This window comes from Myodes glareolus, chromosome 15 (genome assembly GCF_982192425.1).
Source record: "Myodes glareolus chromosome 15, mMyoGla1.1, whole genome shotgun sequence".
Lineage (NCBI taxonomy): Eukaryota > Metazoa > Chordata > Mammalia > Rodentia > Cricetidae > Myodes > Myodes glareolus.
This window is the reverse complement of record NC_142040.1, coordinates 38,118,433-38,134,617: the sequence shown is the minus strand read 5'-3', so window position 1 is coordinate 38,134,617 and position 16,185 is coordinate 38,118,433.

The window sequence follows — 16,185 nt, the reverse complement described above, 5'->3', positions numbered from 1 at the left end:
CCCTTGGTCAGAGTTGATTTGCAGGGTTTTTTTCCAACACGAACAGTGCTAGCCTGACATAAAATTCATAGCAAGAATGTCTTGGGGATGGGACACAGATATGAGACCACGCTTTAGGAGGTTTTTTCTCTTTTTCTTTTTTTTCTGTTACTGAGAGAGTCATCTTCCCCCAGAACTTACCGCCCAGATCTTCTGTCTGGATGCATCCCACACTGAAGAGAGAGCCCAAAAAGGAGCAGAGAAGGGGACTCTAAGGACAAAATATGAATAGTGGCCAATGTCTAGGACAAAGCCATCTGTGTTGGTTGTGGTTTTAAGCTCCTGGCTTCCTGTAAAGCTTCATGTCAGAGCAGCTCACTGAAGCTCTTGCTCTGGTCACACTCGAGACAAGCTCATCTTTGCATTTTGATCCCCTTTCTACCAAATGGCATGTTTTTAAGTTTTTAAAACTTTTTTTCCCTATAAAGTAAAGTTAGAACAACAACAGCAAAAAACATTGCATGTGCTATTGAAGAGCATCCCACTTGCAAACTTCTAGAAGCATTCATGTAAGGCTTGTCCTATCGACTGAAGGTGTGGTGAGATAATTTTAAAGAGTATACATCTAATGGAGTGGAAAAGGTGACCCAGGTACTTGTCTAGGACCATAAATGTTCTAGAGGATGATGGGGTGGGCAGGAATCAGGTCTTCCTGGCCCTGTGCTGTGCCTCTTTCCTTGTTCTTTGGGGGGAAAATGGGTAGAAATTCAGCTCCAGGGTCTTTCAGCAGCTAAGTATGCACCTGTTACAATTCAAGTTCACGTTCTCACCATGCTTTGCAGCATTCTGCTCTGAGAGGGAAGTTTGGAGACCAGAAAGGGACATATGGTAGGGAAAGAAGGCAGGCTTGAAGAAGGATGGAGACACACACACACAGGCAGCAGAGGATGCATCTTGCCACCTGTCTGTGCTTGGCTTTCTGGTTTTAGGACGAAGATGACTGGTATGACCTCCCTCAGGCTGTCAGGACTGGGGCCTGTGGGAAGGAAAGGAAGATTTCAAGGAGGACTGAATTAAAAGTTTACTTGTTGCGTTGGCTGAGAGGTTTTCCTTCATGCTTCGACCTGAGCACTGTACAAACAAAGTGAAACGGGATCTGGGCTGCAGCCCTTTCAGGACACGTGACAGCCACTTAAGTTAGATTGATTTCAAAAGGATGAGTAAATAGGAGAAAGAAGCAGCCTGGTGATTGTACAAATATAAACAGAGCCAAAGCATAAGCAAACCGGGTAAAAACAAAATGTTCTCTCGGTAAGAGGGTCAAAATTATCCTGTAAAACCCTGAAATAGAAAGTAGACTCTTGACGTAACGTGAGTCCCAGTGGAAGAACCACATAGTATCTCTTGGTAGAGTTTCCTTGGGACTCATTGTCAAATCTAAGTTAGGGAAGGAGCAGACAGAAGAGTGTTCTAGGTATGAAGGTGGGAGGCGCAGACAGAATGGTGTCCACAGCACACCTCAGTCACTCCCATTGTGTTGGTGTGTTTAATCATGATTATATAGAGCCCCAACCATGGAATGCAGAATTATTAGCCACAGTTTGTGAATGAGGGTTTTCAAGTTTAGAGTGGTTAAAGGTTACATTGTTGGTATGTGGCAAGGACTAGCTTGGGTTTCTAATTTTCAAGTTCATGTTCTAGTTTAGGGATTATTCTGCCTTGAGAAGCTTCAAATCAAGAATGGGAAAGGAGGAAGGAAGGGAAGGAGGAAAGGAGCGGAAAGAAAAACAGGGAGAGAGGTGAGAAGAAGAGAAAGACATGGGAGAATTGGAGTCTGGGGTGTCCTGGGTATCTTCAGAGATGTGATTTATATTCCGCAACTCATTTGTACAAGTATTCTTTAAAAAAAATGTTAGAGAAAGACTCTGAAGTACAGGCATATTAAAATCCAGTAAAAACACAAAAGGCCTTGTCAGATTTGAGCTGGCAGAGGATGTGGGGAGGCAGAAGGTGATGTTAGTTCATGATATATTAGGGTGTCCTCCATATTTCCATACCTGCTCATCACAGCATCTTGAATACCTTGTCCTCCATCCTAGCATTTTGTTGCTTTGTCTCATCCCTCCAAACAGCTGTGAGCTTTATTCTTCCTTCTGGGACAGGACGTGGTGAGTATGATTTCCCCGTGGCTTTTGTATGCACCTTGCCTTAACTAGAGACTCCTTCAGGGAAAAAAAGCATTTTGCTCTCTTTTAGGACTTATATGACACATACATTATGAGAAGTGCTAAATGATACTTGTTGAATTGATAGAAGAAACTGAGAGCAGTTGTTAAGACCACACAGTAACTGAGTCAATAGATGGAGCCCGAGAAAGGTCATGTATTGGCTTGGGTTAAGACTTCAAACACTTGAGGCTACTTTTGGCTTCCAGCCTTCCTTTCTCTTCCCCCTTGAAGCCCCCTGAAATTGGGGAGATAATGTTAGTTATTCCTGTCCCACGCTATCATCTCGCCAGCAAGAACCATGCGGGACACTAGGATTCTTCTGCAGAAAAGCTTTAATGCGTCCTGAGAGAGAGAGCATCAGCTAACATGGCCGGGGACCCCTAAATGAGGGAACCCCTCCTTTATATAGGAAACAGTCCTTGCTTTGGATGTGTCACCCTTGGATTGGCCCGCTGCCCATTAGCCCAGGTGAAGCCTCGGGAGTAGGCGGGGACAGCAGTCCAAAGTTGTGTTTTCACAAATACTCCGACTCTAACTCTTTGCATCACTGGGATTCTGTTAAAGGCATCAGTAGAGACTGGGGACAGAACTGACTGGGGACCTTGACCCTCACTGATGAGCTTACCTTTTCCCTTTTGAGGAGGATGTGTGGAGGAGTAACAACCAAGTCCAGCTGGCAGCAACTTCAATGCCAGCAGTTAAGGGTAAGGAAGAGTTGGCATGTGGAGGGGATGGAAGAACCCATACAGACACGTGGATCTATGTTCCTTTTCATTTACTCTGTGTATGTGTGCCTGCACACGTGTGTGTATGTGCATGTGTGTGTGTGTGTGTGTGTGAGAGAGAGAGAGAGAGAGAGAGAGAGAGAGAGAGAGAGAGAGAGAGAGGTAGGGTAGAGATCACAAAATAATTCTATGAGTCGATTTTTCTCCTTCCACTATATGGGTCTGGGGATCAACCAGACATCAAATGCTTTTGCCCACTGACCCATCTTGTTAGCCTGACATCTGTGTCTACATAGGCACACAGGAAGTTGGGGTGGGGACTAGGGCAGATGGAACCCTTAGTCCCCTCCCGAAACAGCGTCCCCACTTTTATTCCTCTTTCTCCTCCCTTTCCCCCTAGTAGGTACATAGTGGATTTATATATATGGCCAAACTGTTAGGTAGCTAGTTAGATGTTAGCAGACTTGAATGTCATTGAGTATAGCCCCCTCTTCCACAATCAGCAGCTTGTAAAAACAGGCACAGGAACTGCAGGACTCTGATTATTGGTCAACAGGATAGGAACTGAGCCTTATTTTTGGCCCTCGGTAGAGACCTGACATTCTAAAGTGCACAGAGGAGCATAAGATATCTATCTAGTCAGAACAAAGACTTACCATTGTCTCCTTCCTGAAAGTTCATCCAAGTGGGCCTGCCAACCATCCTGACAGGACTATTGCCCAAGAAAACTATTTTAGAGGCCTTAATACTATAAAGGAGCCTAGCCATGCAGGTGGGTACAGTGGTTCCTTCAGGCACTGTCTACCAGCACCCCTGTAATACACACTTTGTGGGGATCACAAAGACCAGGGAACTGAAGAAATCTAATGAGAGCCTAGTAACCAAAGAGTTTCAAGCTTTTGTCTGACCCTCAATGGCTTGTTCTATTTTTTTGCAGGACTGTGGGGCCTGTCTTTCATCCTCTGGCTCTTCCTGGCCTCTGCAGGTCTGGCTGTTTCCTTTTAGGGCTCCCTTGACTCACTCTCCACTCCTAACCTCATGGACCATGTTCCTCTCCTCTCTTCTCTTCTGTCTTATTTAGCCTTCTCCCTTCCTTCTCTTTCCCTTCCCTCTTCTTCCTCCCTCCCCCTCCCCCACACTCTGTGGCAGTCTTAAATTTGCTAAGATGACACTTTTCAGTAAACATTTCATTGTCTTTTACACGAACAGACATCCTTTCCCACAAACAATGAAGTAAGAAAAGAGGACCTGGGATGTGGCTCAGTGGAAGCATGCCCGCTTAGCATGTGCAAGGCTCTGGGATCCATTCCCAGAACTATGGGTATCTAGTGAAATCTCTCCAGAAACGTATCTGGATTTGCTGCTTTTCTGTGTTTTTTTAAATATTATTATTATTATTAAAACACAAATACCACCACTACCCAAACAAAAACAGATATATTTTTCTTATGTCTCTATAATATATGCTCTGAAGTAGATAGTGTTATTCCCACTTCCAGGTCTAGAGATGAACGCAGAAAATTATTTTGAAGTTGACGTCATAGCTCGGGTCTGGATTCTGGTTGGGTAAACCTCTGGGGCTCCTCCTAGCATTCACCTCTGTGCAGGCAGCCCACTTCATGGCACCCAGTCATTCCCAGGAAGTGTGGGTGCTCTGTGAGACAGAGACAATCCCAGAACCAGGACTCTCAGCTGGGAACACCTGACAGGGTTAGGGCAACAGATGTGTGGTTTTCTTCTGAAGCTAAATTCTAGCAAGGAGGAAAAGATTTTTTTTTTTGAGAAAATTATGAACTCAATTTGCCCTCCACAGCAGTAGCTACAGGAGTGTAGTTGGAGAAGGAAGATTCAGAGAAGTCAAGGTACTGGGAGAGTGAAGTGTCTGATGGGTAATGACCCCTATTCACCCCTGCTCACTTCCTGCTGAAGTGTCTGGGCGGTCGAGAGACCACTATTTGCTTTCTAAAACTGTGTCTTTGAATTAAAGAAGGTTCCGTTCAGAAGCCAGTAGGGAGATGTGGGTATTACAAAGCTCTCCAGAAAACCCAATAATAACTGTACAAAGATCCTATTGTTTATGAAAGGCAACGGCTTCAAACTACCTTGCCTATGTCTTCCTGACCTTTTGGATGGGCCCGAGGGCTTTGGGAGGAAGCAAGGAACGCTGCGCATCGATTGTTCCAAGACCAGTTCCCGTAGGCAGAGATCGACTGTATTTTTAAGCTCTCGACTTTGGCGTTCTCTTTATTTATTTATTTTTGTGTCTGTGATGTGCCACGTGTACCGTTTATACATCCGATCATTGCAGAAATGTAAAAATATTTGCATTGTGGATTTGAGGCTAAAACTGAAGAGGGAGACAGAAGGTTGTGGTTGATCATCAGAGACCAAAGGGGATAGGGAAGGGAGGGAGAAAAAAGTGCATCTCAGGCCTCCCAGGAGGACCGAGGAGGGGCTACGACCCTCTCCTGTCTCCTTGACTGCAGCTGTCTGACAGATGACTATACCCCAGGCACAGGCCTGTGGAGGGTGTGTTCCCTTGCCTTCTCTCCCCATTCTTCCTTACCACATGTGTTCATTCATTTTCTTGGCTGAGCATTTGGGATTTTCCTATTGTCATGGTTCTTTGAGACTGGCTTTGCTCTCCTTGATTGTTAGGGTTTTGCCTTAAAAGACCACTTTATTACATCGGTGCCACAGATTTTCTGAAACAAGAGCCTTATATTGGAAATGTGGGAGACGGTTGGGACAGGGAATCGTGGGTGGTCAGCCTCCCCGACGAAGGTCAGATCTTCAGGCACAGATACTGACAGAGGCTTGAGACAGCCACAGACAAGAGTTCCCAAGTCAGACTGGTTACAATATCCCAGGGCTTAATCACACATGCTCATCCCAAATGCCCAGTGCAACTACCCAGGCCACCACACCCTTTGGAGAGGATGACTGACCTTGCGGCATGGAACCTTGCAGGGCGGAAAAGGATTGCATTGAAGGCTTATGGGTAATGTTCACTGATGTCATTCCCGTTTCCTTTATCATAGAGGACTGGCTGGAACTCTGCATCTGGTTTCACTTACCTTCAGGCAGCAGTCACAAAATTGATTCCCATGGCAACTAACTCCATTTCCACTTCAGGCCCAAAGGCACCTTGATTTACTTGGTTGATGTTGAATCTCTGGCAGGGCCTGTGGCTAGGTCTGTGTCTTTGCCAGCCTGGAGAGAGAGTGCTACCTTCTACTCCACCTGGTTCACTAACATCCCTTCCCTGATGGACCTGGTGATGGTAGGGAGAAACACTGCCTTCAGATTCAAGGTCAGTTGGAGGCACATTCCGTGTGTCTCAAACCCAGAGTCGACTGATGTCCGATGTCAGATGGCTGCCTGCTGTGGACCCCTTGAGCCAGTCTCCTCAGCCTGGAAGCTAGTCCCCTGGACACTGAATGAGTGTGCTCCCCTTGGGGGCAACCCTACTTTAGTGAGTTGGATATATTTTTGCTGGGTGAGGTGGAAACTGAGTCTAGGCCTAGGATGGCTGACTGGAGTCATCTGAATGAAGGATGCGGACCATGGAACCAAGACAAACTCTCGCTAATACATCTCATGTGGAAAATCTGGATTTTTTTTTAAGGGGTTCTAAGACCCTGCCAAAGCGACAGCAACGGAGTGGATGAAAAAGGTTAATGTACTCACTGAGACATGGGCACCAAATCTTTTACTTTACCTCAGCTTCAAGCAAAAGGCCAGGGCAGAGGCTGTGACCTTCTTACTTCCGCTCTGGCCACTCAGCACACCCACACATGAGAGCTCTGAGTCACTAGTGACTTCCACCAGCTGCCCTTTTGCTTCACTCCCCACCCCCACTTCCTTTTCCTTTAATTTCCTTTAGTCAATCAGGTAGCAAACTCTCTGGAAATGCCCTTGGTGACCCGCAAACCAAAACAGAACAACAACAACAAACCCCTGTTTTGGTGTTTGTGGTTAAGTGGTCGAGTGGGAATCTTCTGAAAACTCAAGGCTCTGACTGGAGTCCTGCTCCTTCCCACTTCTCAGCAAGCCTGAATCAGCCTGAGGGGATCATCCTGTATGATCCACGTGCAATGACAGGCTTTGACGGTGAAAGAGAGGGCAGGACAGCGAGACCAGGGAGGAGCCATGAGGACAGAGCCTGGCTTAGAGGGTGTGACAGTTGGCTTGAAAGCTGGAGAGGACCAAAAGTCAGGAAGGCAGTTTCTGGAAACAGGAGAAACAAGGTAACAAACAGATGCTCCGGTAACTCTGGAAGGTTCCTAGCTCTGCCACGCCACTATAGACCTGTTTCTATCTCTCATCTCCTTGTTTCAGTCAAGGACACGAGACGTCTGGGTAGAGTGAACACGTATATGTACTAGCTGGGGACAGTGACAAAAGGATCTCTCTCTCTGATTTCCAGGAAAATATATAATAAATATAAGAAGTCAGAAGATTTGCCCAAAGTCTAGTAACAAAGGCTGCATTTTATTAATTAATTTGGTTTTTCAAGACAGGGTTTCTCTGTAGCTTTGGAGTCTGTCCTGGAACTAGATCTTGTAGACCAGGCTGGTCTCGAACTCACAGAGATCCACCTGCCTCTGCCTCCCGAGTGCTGGGATTAAAGGCGTGCGCCACCACTGCCCAGCTCAAAGACTACATTGTTGAAGAACTAAGAAGAATGTTGAGCTGGTTTGCCAATATCCACCCACAATGAAGAGTTTCATATAGCGCCAGCCTACCTTATGTAATCTTCTGTAAGCTAGTTCTCCTTCCATTTTAAAAAACTCTCTGTTTTAAATCTCCGAATTAAAGCTTAGCCATGAAGAGTTAACTTTTTTCTGAGTTTCTTTTTCTTTGACTGATTCTCTGTGGAGCTCATTCAAACACCATGCATTCCGATCCCACGTATCTCCGTCTCCTCCCATCCACCCTCGGCTCTTGTCAACCTCCCCCGAAAACAAAGCCAAATTTAAAAGAAAAACCAAAAATCAAACAAAACAAAAGTGTGGCCATGGGGTCACACAGCTTACCCTTTTACTTGCAAGCATTCATTGCGAGGATTCTTTGAACTGGCTAGAGAGGCCTCTTCGGTATTTTTCCATCACATTCAGAGTTCCCACCAACTGTCAGCATTCAGGCACAATGCTTAGCCATTGCAGGGATTAGAACTTCCGGGTCCCATGGCCGTGTGCATGCCCTCAGTGTTCAGGCAAATTGCCTTGCCACCCTGGGGCTTTAAGCCCTTCGTAATCTGTGCACAGCGTGGTCATGTAATCTATGTGTGATGTAGCTACACGAGCCCTTTGTGTGCATGCTGGATGGTGGTGGCCCATGCCTTTAATCCTAGCACTTGGGAGGCAGAAGTGGGTGGATCTCTGAAAGTTTGAGGCCAGCCTGGTCTACAGAGTGAGTTCCAGGACAGACTCCAAAGATAACAGAGAAACCCTGTCTTGGAAAACCAAAACAACAACAACAAAAAAACAGACATGTATGGTTGGTAGTGGTGCATGCCTTAATCCCAGCACTCAGGAGGCAGAGGCAGGTGGATCTCTGTGAGTTCGAGGCCAGCTTGGCCTACAGGAGCTAGTTCCAGGACAGATAGATCCCAAAGATACTGAAAAACCCTGCCTCAGGAAAACAAGATAAAACAACCCTCCACCCTCAAAAAGCAGACATGCCAGCTCCACCTCTCTCCCCCCACACTGTTTTCAGACAGGCCTGCTTACTACCCTCTTTTCCTTTTCCTCTCCCTCTGCTGATAAAACTCTTAACGTGGGTTTTGTTGTGTATCTTACGATCTGTTCTTGCACCCGGAAATATCACTCTGGCTTCTGTTTGGCCGCCCCACCAATGATGGGCTTCACTGGACTCCTCTTGGATATCTTGTTGTAGTGTATTGTGGAGATCCTGTTGTTTTGGATCTGTAGGTTCTTTCTCTTCACACGCTCCAACAGTTTATAGATTCATTGGATATTGGGGTGAGCCAACTCATTGTCATGGTTCTGGGCCTGGGTGATAGCTGGGTGGGTCAGCCTGCCGGCTTCTCTCATGGTCACTACCTGGGCTAGCTCTACAGCACTGCCCAGGCTAGCTGACCCAATGCAGTCTGTGACAATGCGTGGGGCTGATTCTTCTGCTCTCAGGTCTTCAGATCCGGGTCACCCACACTTGCAACACTAGGGCCAACTCTACTGTTTTGCCCAGGCAAAGTGTGGTGCCCTCTCTTCCATTGCTGTCGGGGGCATACAGGTGGGGGCAGAGCCAGCTTTCCTGCTCTTGTGCTCTCGGGGCTGGCTCACCTGTGCAGGACAATAGGGTCAACTCTAGTGTGCTGTCCAGGTGGAGTACAGGGCCCATTCTTCTGGGTGCTGCAGTTGTGAGGGGCGGGACTGGTTCTCTCACTTTTCGGAGTTTTTAATTGAGTTAGTTCAGTTACTTTTTCTAGAAACATTGTACGTAAGAGTACTTCTTTTTTGTTATTAATTGTTTCCATTTATTTTACGTACCAACCAGTTTTCCCTCCCTCCTTTCTTCTCGTTCCCTCCCCTCTCCCCCTCTTCCTCAACATCTACTCCTCCTTCTCCATTCAGAAAGGGGCAGGCCTCCCATGGGAGTCAACAAAACATGGCACATTAAGTTGAGGCAGGACCAAACACCTCCCCCTGCATCAAGGTTGGGTGAGGTGACCCTCCATCAGGAACGGGTTCCCAAAAGTCAGCTCAAGTGTCAGGGGACAGGTCCTGATCCCACTGCTACGACCCCCACAAATAGACAAGCTACACAACTGTCACATACATGCAGAGGACTTAGGTTGGTCCCGTGCAGGCTCCCAGCTGTCGGTCCAGAATTGGTGAGATCCCACGAGCTCAGGTCAGCTGTCTCTGTGGATTTCCCCATTATGACCTTGACCCCCTAGATCATATAATCCCACCTCCATCTCGTCAACTGGACTCCCAGAGCTTGGCCCAGTGCTAACTGTGGATCTCTGCTTCCATCAGTTACTGGATCAGTGCTCTCTGATGACGATTAAGAAAGTCACTAATCTGATTACCGGAGGTCAGTTCAGGCCCCCTCTCCTCTCTTGCTAGGAGTCTTACCTTGGGTCATCCTTGTGAATTCCTGAGGGTTTCGCTGGCACCAGATTCCTCCCTAACCCCAAACACCCCACCCCTTATCAAGTTATCTCTTTCATTATTCTCCCCCTCTGTCCCACCCTCCCAATCCCCTCCCCCCAACCCAAGCTCCCATTCTCCATACCCTCTGGACCAGTTTGCCCAGGAGACCTCTTCTGTTTCCCTTTCCCAGGGAAGTCCATGTGCCTCTCTTTGGGCCCTCCTTGTTTCCCCGCTTTTCTGAATCTGTGGATTGTGGAGCCTGGCAATCCTTTGCTCTACATCTAATATCCACTTATGAATGACTATATACCATGTTTGTCTTTCTGGGTCTGGGTTACCTCACTCAGGATGATTTTTTTTTCTAGTTCCGTCCATTTGCCTGCAAATTTCATGATATCATTGTTTTTTTTTAATTGCCGAGTAATACTCATTGTGTAGATGTACTTCTTAACATATTTTTATTTTCTAAAAATATAGCTAAAATAAGTTACTGTGGTTGGTTAGTTCTAAAGAGTAAAAGACCCCCGTTTTATTAAAAGAATCAGTGGAAATGCTTCAGATTTTCCTTTGGTATATTAATTACACGAGTTGTCTACACCCTGTTGTCCAGTTAGTCTCAGACTACGTCCCGAATTGTACTCCTCGGAAAGGCCTGTTATTTCAGCATGTTTTAAAGCACATGTTTCCTTTCTAAATCTGCAAGCCTTCATATTACTGGATATGGAAATAAAAAATTTTAAATGTCAAAAATTTCTCACATATTTTCAAAGAGAACAGACTCCGCCAATGTGTGCGGCTGAAACTAAAAAGCTCCAAGCAGATGTTCACCTCCAACTCAAGTTCTGTTCCGTATGGCCAGCGGAGGCACTGGAAATGCGTGTCTCTCAGCCAGTCATGCTTCTCTGGGGACAGGTCCTTGTGGGGAGTGAAGGACGCCCTGAGTGAAGCCCTGAGTGGATGTGTATACTCAGACACAGCCATGCCAAGGACCCCAGAGCCTCAGGCTCAGAAGGAAATAGTGAAGCCTCCCTTCTGCCCCTTGGAGCGGTGCTCTGAAAGAAAAGTCAAAGCCTTTGTCTAATCCATGCGACATCTCGATAGTGTGAACAGAAAATGTTCAGCATTGCTTTCTCACCCTGGATGTTTATGGCCTGAGGACTGTGTTCCTTCCGAGAAAAGCTAAATCTACTTCCTCATTTGTCTATGTGCAGTAACCCTGCCCTGCCTCCATTTTTATTTGTGTACAATAACTTTGCTTCCTTGTTGTGTGTGTGTGTGTGTGTGTGTGTGTGTGTGTGTGAGAGAGAGAGAGAGAGAGAGAGAGAGAGAGAGAGAGAGAGAGAGAGAGAAGAGAAGAGATAATCCGGCCTCTGTGTTCAGCGAGCTTCTGAAGGCCCAGGCTTCTCCAGCAGAGAGCTCAGTCCACCTGACACTAGGTGTGTGTTCCTCTGTGTTTGCCATTTCTTTATTCCCTCCTTGTTTCAGTCAGGTCCATTGGTGGAGCTGCACTGGACTCAGCAGGCCTCCATCTAGAAGTCTGGCATTTGGGTCAGTTGAACAACACACCTACTAGTAAATTGTTTGCTTGCTGTGGGTCTTCATGGGGATGAGTAAGGCCAATCACACGATTATTGTGATACGACCAAAGATAAAATAGCCAGCTCATGCTGTCCACACAGTCCTTAATTATCTCAAGCATGTAAGTGACATCCTGTCCCAGGTTACATTAACCCTTGAACTGCTGCTTTGTCGCCCTTTCATCCCCTCTCCCTCTCCCCCCTCTTTCATCAGTGAGAGTATCTCTTCCCTAGCCTAGGGCATCTGCTCACTCCTGACATCTCGGGTCTGAATAGAAAGTATCTTGGGTCTCATTTTTCATCTCACCTGGGCTGGCTTTGTCTAGACACCCCACTTTCACACCCTGCTGCCCCTCCCCATGGACTACTGATCCCAAACAACCTGTTTTTTATATCTGGTCAGTACTGTGATTTTTAGGAATGCTAAAGGTTAGTTGCTACATCCAGAATGAGGACTATGGCCTACCTTACCTTGCATGATCACATCTGTTCCAACCATTGCCATTTGGGGCCTCAAAATATTTGTGTCTGTAGCTCAGAGATTTTCCTTCCAAGCTTGCTTGGCTGTGTTATTTTACTTGGGGTATTTGTGTGTATGTGTTGTGTGGTATAGTGTTGGTAGTGTATGTGTGTGTGTGTGTGTGTGTGTGTGTGTGTGTGTGTGTATTGCGTGTTGTGGTGAAGGTGGTATGTATATGTATGTATGTGTGTGTGTGTGTTGTGTGGTATGGTGGTAATAGTATGTGTGTGTGTATTGTGTTGTGGTGGAAGTAGTATGTACATGTATGCATGTGTGTGTTGTGTGGTATGGTGGTAATAGTGTGTGTATTGTGTTGTGGTGGATGTAGTATGTACATGTGTGTATGTGTGTGTTGTGTGGTATGGTGGTAATAGTATGTGTGCGTGTTGTGTTGTGGTGGAAGTGGTATGTATGTGTGTATATTGTGTGTTGGATGGTAGTGTTTGTGTGTGTTGTGTGGTATGGTGGCGGCGGTGGTGATGTGTTTGCCATACCTCACTGAGGAAGAACTGAGCCTTATTGTTTCATCCATATGGAAGTATAACATCTTTGGATACTTAACTTCTCAACATAGTTGTCCCAGAAATATTGCGAAGCATCCCGTAGGCCTTGCCCATACTCTCTGTCCCTGTGAAGATTAGCAGTTTCTCTTGGCTGTGGGGCTCAGTAATTAAGCCAAAAGTGCTTCCACTACACCTGTCTCATCCGGAAGAAGAGCTAACATGGCTTATGATGGCCCACCTTTGCCGTCAACTTGCTGGGCTTGGAATCACCTTGCAGACACACCTCGAAGTTTCTGTTTGAGGTTGGACCCAGAGAGCGTTAACTGAAGAGGAAACAGTCACTTTGCACATGGATGTCACCATTGCATGGCCTGGGGCTGGGGTCCTGGCCTGAATAGAGAGGAGGATAAGGATGCCAGCTGGGCATCAGCATTCACCTCTCCTACTTCCAGGTCCTTGTGTCATCCTCTAGCCCCCTTGGAGCCCACCGTGCTTCCCCACCATAATGGGCAGGACTCTCAAATGATTAGCCCAAATAAACCTCTCCTCCCATAAGTTGTTATTTTTCCTCAGGTATTCAGTCATAGTGATAAGAACAATATGGAATAAGCAGGCTCTGAATCAAATGTATTAAGTAATGATCACATGGGAACAATAGTTTACAAAAATTGCCTATTGGTCAAATTCAGTCCATCACCATTTTAGTAAATAAAGAAGAAAATTATGGCAACTTAGTCACAGTCATTTATTTATGAGCAGTCTGTGATTTTTCCCACCCCAGAGTGGAAGACTTGCTGCATATGCCCTGTGATACCTCTCTGAGGGGTCACAGGGTACATGCGAAGTGGGGGATTGGGACGGCAAAATTATGGTTCAGTGTTAATACCTACTCTACCTTTCTTGCCTTACCCCCAAGCAATAACATAGCCAGGAAAAGCTTTTCTTGACAGCATCTGAGCACGAAGGGTATCTGAGCGTTAACTCTAATCCTTATTCTGCTTGCTTGCCTATTTCCTTTGTCATCAGATATGGTGGCACATGGGTTGTGTGGTCCCAAAGGCCTCATTCCCAGTGCTACAGAGAATAGCATGGCTTTTACTTAACATGCTGTCAAATGGCCAATGAAGAGTTTCAAGTGTTCAGATTCTCAGTACCTAAAATGAGATAAATGCTCACAGACAGGAGCTGGGAATAGGTATGAGGGTGTGTTGTCTAGATAAAAACATTTACCATTGCATCATATTGACACATCCATTTATAACCTAAAGTCATTATCTGTTAGGATTGCAGATTTTTAATAGGCTGCCAAACAAGGCAGGCAACTCAAGAAAGCTTTAGAATTTTCACCATTTGGGGGACTAGCCTTAAAAAAGCGACAAGTACAGTCCAGACAGGTCCTTTCATATTTAAAAAGGAAGTGTTAAAGTATCAAGTGACTTTGATGAAGTTGCTCTATCCACGTGTGTGTGTGTGCGTGCCCTAAAGTCATTCCAACTGTACTTCTGGACATCTGGAAGCAGTACTGGAAAAGCCACGTGTTTAGCTCTTAGCTTCAAACATCTTTTAAAGGAATGGTTTGTAAACTAGAAGGGAGCTACAATAGTCATCCGAAAACTTCAGGGCTTTACAGAGTCAGACACCTGAAACTCTCAACTCTAGGATAATTGGGGGCTGAAAAACCAGCAGAGGAAATTATCTGCAAGACTACAAATACATTAAAAAAACTAAATGCACCGCTGCCCGCAACGAATGATGTCCTTCACCTTCCCTTTTTTTCTTTCCTAGTCTTGCCAGTTTTCTTTCTTTCTTTTTCTTACTCTTTCTTACTCCTTCACTTCTTCCTTTTCCCAATCCTTCTTCCTGCCTTTGTTCAGTGTCTCTCTTTCAAAATCTCAACAACCATGTGACTAGTGCATAGTTAGACAAGAATGCGGAGTAATCGTTTGGTCAGAAGAAGGGGAAAACTGACAGGTGAGAGGCAGTTCAAATCCAGCCTCTTACACGGAAGAACAGTGCATGGAAAAGGAAAGAGAAGAGAGGAAGAAAAGACAGAAAACAGGCCTCAGAGGGAGCACAGTGTTAGGCCGGAGTTGGGATTGGGCAGCCCAAAACCAGCCATGTGTACCGTGGTGTTTGTGAGGTCCAGCAGAGTTCTCAAGTCGTTCCACGTGTGTTGGATTCTACTATGTGGCCAGCACGGGGAGAATTCAAAGGTGGGTAAACACTGTATCTGTCCTCCAGGTGTTTTTTGATGGCATGTGGGGGAGTGTGTGTGGACACATGCCTGGGAACTGCATATAAACAGTGCATTAGGAGCACAGCAGGGGAACTTGTTTGTCACTTTGGCTACACAAGGCTTCACGTAAACGGCGGCGACACTTGAACTTAACCTTAAAGGCTGAGTGCCTTTTTCCTGTTTCTACCAATGGAAACACTTAAATTAAGAATTAATAGCTCTAGGGCAGTGGCGGCGCATACCTTTAATCCCAGCACTCTGGAAGCAGAGGCAGGCGAGTCTTTGTGAGTTCGAGGCCAGCTTGGTCCACAGAGTGAGTTCCAGGACAGCCAGGTCTACAAAGAAACCTTGTCTCAACAAGTTAAAATAAAAAAGAGTAATTATTAGCTCTACTACTCCCTTAGATAGTGCTCATAAAGTTGCCTAAGCTATCTAAATATTTGTGTTCATCATAACCTGTGTATGTTTTAAAACAACTGAGGGCTGTCTCCACTCTGTCAACCCTTTAATCTTCTAGTTTTGAAGTGTCCTCACATGCGTGACCATGACCTGTGTTTAGGGTGTGAATTTATCTTAGATTATATATACACCTTTTATTCTACATAGTTTCCCACTGTCCTTGACAAACCGTCCTAGTGCCCTGTCACATAAAGCATGGGGGAATTAAGCAATTGGGAAATTAGTGAATGAATGTGTAAAGTCCTAGTCAGCGAAAGTACTGTACTTGGTTCATCTTGGAACTGCAGTCCTCACACCTGGGCTCTTTCGTATTGGAGAACTTCGGATTGCTTATCTAGGTGACAGTCCAAACCCTACCCCAGGACTCTTTTAATCTCAGTATTTAAAATGAACATATCTATATGTTAGAGAAACTTTGGATTACGCATGTTTTCAGACAAATGTCCCCTACGATTGGGGGAATTCCTTTCTGGGGAAGCTGACAACAGCAGCTGCAGTTGTTCCTCAGGATGTAGCATGGGGAGAAGGGCAAAGCCATTTGTTATGGGGTCCAAACTCCTTCCTCATCTTTAGGTCTTTAATGTGCTGTGAGTTCTTAATCAGAATTGGTTAAAGATTCTGATTCAGATGTTTAGACTCACCAAGTTTCCAAACTAATAGATTCTTCTATTGGTTACACATTGGGACCCCAAGTCTTCACCCTAGACTGAGTCAGAATTTCTCAGTCTCGGACTTGGGAATCTGTGTCTGTAAAAGGTTCTCCGCAAAGCATGGTTGATGAACCAGGCTGGTGAACCACTGTGGAATAACAGTCCAATTATATTAGTTAGGCAC